The 6836-nt window shown below is 35.9% G+C and overlaps 1 protein-coding gene across 11 annotated transcripts in view; it reads left to right on the top strand.

Annotated features, from left to right (window-relative positions):
- The window catches only part of CELF2 (CUGBP Elav-like family member 2), a 545877-nt gene extending 540033 nt beyond the window's left edge, over window positions 1–5844 (top strand). For all 11 annotated transcript variants that reach the window (XM_015627339.3, XM_015627335.3, XM_015627333.2 and 8 more), the window contains one exon: window positions 1–5844. This exon is cut by the window's left edge. The gene's annotated coding sequence lies outside the window, so the exon portion shown is untranslated.
- Window positions 5845–6836: the final 992 nt, after the last annotated feature.

Below are 6836 nucleotides of genomic sequence, written 5' to 3' on the forward strand. Positions count from 1 at the left end.
TTGAACTTTTAACCCTTTCCACCCAGAGCTGTCTTGAGTGTTAATACCTTTTATACATTCACCATTTTGCTGTTTATTTTTATATATATATCTATATCTATAAATATATATATACTTAGTTTTTTGTGGTTTATTTAATACATGGTTGAAATCAGAACAATGCACAGGGCAGATCTGAAGGACAAAAATATTTTACTGCTGTCTAAATTTCTTCTGTATCTATAACTAAAAATTATTTAAAACCGTAATTAACTTGTGGTTTTCCTTTTTAGATTTTGGGGATTTTGTCTTTTCTTAAAGAGCTTTTAATATGCTGCTGGAATATGCTATTCAGTATTAATAAAATAAAAGAAAAATAAAACAATTCTTTAATTATCTATTGTGTGAGCCACTCCCAGCCAGGAGCGGTCAATCCACCATTTGAAAACCTTGAGGAGAAAAAAAAAAAAAGAAAAGAATAATAATATTTTTGTAATTTAAATAAATGAATTTTTGCTTAAATCAGATGCACTAGATCTTCCTGGGTGAAAATTCAGTGTGCACTGCAGTTAAACTACTTTTTATGGATAAAGTTTACATACACTGTAATGTTTGGTGTTATTTGCCATTATTTGTCACGGCAATATATTGGCTTACTCCTGCAGACACTCATACAGAGAGGAGTAACTTTACTCGTACCCGTGGTCCATGGGAATATCTGTGTGACTGATGTGGGTGTTTGCTGGAGGAAGCTCATTGTAAGGAACCAGAAAACAGATGCTGGTAGCCCTTTTCACTGCCTTGTAAGTTTGACTGGGTTGCGTTCCTACCGCTCAAACAGTGACCAACAACCAAATTCGGTTCTTTGCCACCGGTTTAACGAATTTATTGCCAATCCAATGTGTGTGAGCAGCAGTACCTGCTACAGGTCATAAAGTGCCATACCTTCTTCCACCTCCTAATTCTATCTGGTTATTTCTGAAGCCACCTAAAATTAAAACTAAGCCCTATATGAGCAACATCAGCTGGTGCACTCTTGTCTCTCATCCCCAACTTAAATGCTTCTTTATGTAGAGCCCTGGGATGGAAAGGACTAGCCTCTAGTGATGCAAAAAAAGTTTCCTTCTTATAGCACATGCACTTATAAATAAATGATCTATACTTTTCTCACGTTTTTACTACTGCTGGGGCCTTCCTACACCCTTTGAGGGCTATTTTGTACTACTTGCAGCAATTGTGCGTATTCAAAGTATCATCTCACGTACGTTATATTATATATATGTACATATATATATATAATATGAGATCATCATTTGGATTGTTTAGAGACTGTTTCACTAATTTTGCTCGTTGTACCAACTGTCTAAATTTCCAAAGCTTTTGTAGATGCCCTGGTGTGTCCTGTGGGTTTTCCAGTCCAGTTAGAGCAGTGATGCCTCTGGTCCTTGGGCAGTGTAACTCAGCACCAGGCTGCCCTGAATTACACAGGACATTGGCTTAGCATTGGGAGACAAGGAATATTTCTGTACTTCCAGGCAACTGAGATGAGTCATTGCTTAGAAAAGTGTCCATCTCTGGAAAAAAATAAAATAAAATTAAAAAATAAAAAATAAAATTCAAATACAAAACAAAAAAACCAAAACATAACCTCCTGGGAGGCAAATTATCTACAAGTTCTCTTTCAAAATAATGAAAGGAAAAAGCTGCAAGGGTGCAAGGGCCTAATAAGAGAGGAAGTAAAACAAGGGAAATTGCTTTACAAAATTCTAATCAAAAGACTAGACTAGTTGTTTTATCAAACAAATTAGCTAATTGCAATGAAATGGCAGTCCTCAAAGGAGTAACAAGTTCATCTTTCTTTCACCATAGGGGTTACAGTTCCTTGGCTTGTGCTACTCTGGATCATTTTACTGTTTCTGTTTTTATTATCTTAAGTGCTAATTAACAAAAGGAAAAAAATATCCTGTAGTTTCATTACCTTTTTGGATAATGTCATACAAAAAGAAAAAAAAAAACAAACCTATGTATTTGTGTTTTTTTCGTGCTGTGGGAATTGTTGTTTGTAGATTAATAATACTATCATTTTGTTTAGAATTACAAACTAGTTTTTAAGTATTGTCTGAGAAAAGCCAAAGTTAATGCAATCTAGTGGAAACTGTAAGACCATTTGAGTATTGTTTCTGTTTTATTGATGCATTTGGATTTTGTTGTTTGATGGAATTTGAGCCAAAAAAAAAAAAAAAAGAACAAAAAAAAAGGCAAAAAAAAAAAGCAGGCTTTCCTATTTCTACAACTTGATTGTACTTATGCATTTTGTACCAGTGGAACTTTTTATACTGGAGATTAAAAAACAAATGGAAATTTTTGTGGCTTACTCTCGTGGGCCCCCTCGATCATGACTGATTTTCAAGTTTGATTTCTGGACGGTAGAAAGAGAGTTGGTTTTGTTTCAAGAATTCAAAACTTTGGCTTGATTTCTTTTTTTCCCTTTGCTTATATCTAGTGTTTAGAATTTTGTCTTAACAAAAGCGGTAAGTTTCACTTTTTATTCTGTATCGTGCAGTTACACAATAAGGTAATTAGAATTAGGAGTACTCGGTCACTTTGCGTGGATAAATGTATTAGTTAAAACGTTAGGGGTTTGCTTTTTTGCTGTTTAGATCAGAGTTTTTTCTGATTCTTCTGTCCTCATTGTGAACATAACCGTGTAGTTGAAACAGTCAGACTTATTTTTGTAACGTATGTTATTGTGTGATGCAGTTTTTTGCTTCTGTCTCCAATATTAAACCATTTTCCTAATACTTGTCTCTCTACTTTGTGTGTTGTATTGTTGGTGGTCATTCTGTGTTGGTAATACATCTGCACACCTCACTGTTTCACGTGCCTGTTTTTTTTTTTTCTCTATTTGTTGGTTGTGTACAAAAGATACAGTCGATTCCACCTAAGTGAATAGCTGATTGGGGGGCAAAAGAGGATTTGTACATTTTAGACATGTTCTGGTTTCTTTGATTTTTTTTTTTCCTTCTCTTCCTCCCCCAAGTCATGCCTTATCACTTGGATATTCTCTTGGAGCAGGAAGCATTTTAAATGAGTTTCCTGCAAAGTCCTATTGAAGGTAGCTTTTGTTAGCCTTCGAACTGCAAAACCTTCTGCACACAGACACACAGAAGACACCTGAAAAGATTCTATTTTTTCTTTTTGCTGTGGCATTTCAGTCAGTCTGGAAAATGTGGATTATGGAGATCATTTCTTCCTAGTTGTTAAAAAAAATAATAATAATACTCTGCCCCTATGTTGCAGAAGCATATGAAACATTCAAGAAAAGGAGGATATAGCCTTGGGATTTTTTCTAAACTGCACAGTAATCTGTTGGCATATGGTGTTAGTCAAACTCTCCCTAGAAACTAATCATGTCTTAACTAGGGCTGGGAGAGCCTGCAAAATCTTACCAGGTGATCAAGCTTGTTATGAGCAGTTGTACATATAATACTTAAAAAAATATAACAAAATCCAAGTGACCACAGAAAGACTTTATACTAAAGCCAATGGAAGTAAAAAAAAAACCCAAAAAAAACCAAAAACAAAAAAAAAAACAACAAAACAAACCAAAAAAAATAAACCAAAAAAACCCCAAACAAAATAAAAAGAAGGAGAAAGAAATGATGGAAAATTCCCATTCCAATGGGTGATATTTTGCTGTGGGCTTACAAAGCAGATCATTCTCAGCATTGGCTGATAGTATTACACAAATCTCAAAAGAGACTAAAGAAATATCATAGCACTTTTTTTCTCATTATTTTTTACACTTGGCTCTTACCTTTTTTATTCTTTCCTATAATTTTTTTCTCCTCACGAGAATCTCTCTGCTCTCCCCCAACCGGTGTCTACCATGATGAAATAAAAGCTGCAAAAGAAAAATTTATGTTGTTCTGGTTTACAGAAAGTCTCTTCTCTCCTCTGATCACAGATACAAACCTTACAATTTGGAGAGGGGGGAAAAAAAACAAAACAAAACGAACCAAATCAAACCCAAGGAGGGGAGAGAAGCACTGGCAAGTGCTCTCTGGAATTCAAGCCATACGCCCCCATCCCTTTCCTTTGTCCCACTTTCTGTGATGCTCAGGAATCGAAGACCACTTAAAAGTGCTCTTATGAGACCCAAACGACACTCCTCCCTCTTGTCTCCTCTCCCCTGGTCTTTCTGGCGCTCTGGCTTTGGCTCACACACACAGCCCCATCAATACCGTCCGACAAGGTCCTGGCGCACTGGGTGTATCCGTGTGGTGTCAGCAGCAACGTTGGTTCCTGCATTTGGAAGACTTTTGACATTTTCTGGTGGCTTGTGAGTTGGCCTGGTTGTTACTGCTCGATCTATTTTTTCTAAATTTTTTTTTTTTCTTTTTTTCACTTTTCTGTTTCCATGAGAAGCAAACAAGTGAAGAGTCTGGAGCTCCCAAAAAGCTCCAGTGCTGTCCCGCAGGGTCTGTTATCAGAGGTCAGGGGTCCAAGCAGCTCTAGGTTTAACCTAAAACCACAGGAGCCTGCAGCAGACAGCCCAGGCAGGAAAGCAGAACCCGATGGTCAGACTATATCCTGGGTCATTGACACCTCTGGAGTTTATGATCTTGATTTGGATAATTTTGACACCAGTGGATTCAGTTAAGTAAGTTTTGACTTGCATGATGGATAAATCAGAACTGCTATCTGGGTTTTTTTTAGCTTGCTGTGGATGTTTTCTTTTCTTTTCTCTTTTTTTTCCTCCAAACTTGGTCTTAGGAAAGAAACTAGAGCTTTGTGAAGGGTCTTTTCTTCCAAAAATACAACTGAAAAAAAAAGACTTATACCGCAGTTAGGTTTCTTTTAAATACTCAGGGCTGAAAGATACAGGGTTTTCTTTCTTTTCTTTTTTTTTTGATTTTTTATTTCAACAATGGAGGAAAAATGAGTTCCTTGAAGCAATGCAGCTGAACAGTTTGTCCTGCTTAAACACATGCTTTTAATTTCAATTATGTAAGGCACCTTGCAGTGTTAGCAAAATGTCTCATTGTTAGCTATATGTGTATCGCCATGGGAAATTACCAAACTGTCACAAGACTCACTGATTAAAGAATAGCCTGCCAGAGTGTGTGTGCCTTTGCCCAGTGTGACTCTTAGGTATTAGGCTAAAGAAAACAGTTTAACAAAATGTAGTGTGAATCATTCCTGATAAGTGAATAAAGCATTGTGACCAAGCAATCAGATTATTCACTTATCAGGAATCGACTGTACTGATAGTTTGCCTGATCGTTTTTGTTCCTCATCTCTGTTGTAGTTTCACTACTTTGCTGTGTTCTGTTTTTTCTCTCATGCTCTTAGCAAAATCACTGGGAATATCCCTTCGTGTGATCATGAAACGTGCTACTGAGTAACAAATAAAAAAAAAATTAAATATAAAAATGATATCTTAACAAAATCTATGCACTTGCTATCAGGAACACAATACTGGATGTGTCTTATATATATTGAACTATAATAGTATTCGATTTCTTAAATAAAGCTTAAGAAAGGATTCTGTTGTCTGTAAAATTTTATGAGCATTAAATGGAAAAAAAAATGTTTCTAGGGTTGGGCGCTTTTTGTTATATGAAATCTTCATGGGTATATGGTCTTTAACCATGCCCAGGCAAATGTTAACTAATTTGCTTGATATTTCATTAATAATGGAGACTTTGAAAATTAGGTTTACTGAAATCTGTGGGGAGAAAAAGTCTTGCCATTCAGTGACTTGCAGCACAAGATTATAGGATGCAGAAATTTTGATCTCTTTCTGTATTTGCAGAAGGAAATGTGCTTGGTTTTGCACTAAAAAAAAAAAAAAAAAAAAAAGCTAAAATATGTGAAACAGAAAATACCATAAAAACATACAATACTCTACTTTTTGGTATATGACTTTTTTTCCTCCTGATTCTAGATAGGTTTAGAGTTAAAAAAGGAAAACCCATATGCTCAAAATTCCACAGATTCCACACTGGAGGTCAAAGCATCTTTTTGGAGAAGATCTATGGCTTACTGTACGTTTCCTGTATTGAGCCTTCTCTTAAAAAAACAATTTTCACATCAAAACCCATGAATTAAATGGGAATCAAATAGGTACAACTGTTGAGTACACTGAAAAAAATTCTTCCTTCAATGGCTGTGTATTTGCCATAAAATTGTTGATTTAAACAATCTGATTTTTATGGAAATGGCCATAATTCTTGTATTTATCAATCTTTCAATAATGTCAGCCTTTGGCAGAAAGATCCAGGAGAATGAGGGGAGGGGAGGGAGAGGGGTTGCTTTCTTTTTTTCTTTTGAGCTGCATTACTGCCTCACTTTTCATATGCCATTATATTATCTGAAAAAAAAAATTAAATTGTGGAAATCTATCTGCTGCTTGTATCATTCTATTCATGCATATTTAGTAAATGTTACTGAACTCAACATCCAGTGGCCAGGCACAGTTGTAAGCCAAAAACACTGCTCCACCAGAGAGGTCACAGGGAAGATTTGCCCTGGTGAGCAGCAGGATGGTCCTGTCCATCCCACATCAGCACAGAGCTCAGGTGAGAACCCTGCCCTGGTTTTCAAGGGCTGCTGATATAACACAAATATTAAGTAATCTCAATGATTAGCTCATATTTGTATTCCCTCTGATTTTCCTCATTAGCAGACTTTCTTTTTTTTTTTTTCCATTAAAGGGAACTGGAAAGTTGCAGTCATTTTCTGAATCATTTGCCCCTGTTGATAACCTAATTGTTTTACATGAATGCTAATATTTCCCTCTCACACATTTATATCTATCAGCTAAATCAGCAGTAAAGTAAACTCTTCTGGGA

The sequence above is a fragment of the Parus major genome, chromosome 1A (genome assembly GCF_001522545.3).
Source record: "Parus major isolate Abel chromosome 1A, Parus_major1.1, whole genome shotgun sequence".
In the NCBI taxonomy this organism is placed as follows: Eukaryota; Metazoa; Chordata; class Aves; order Passeriformes; family Paridae; genus Parus; species Parus major.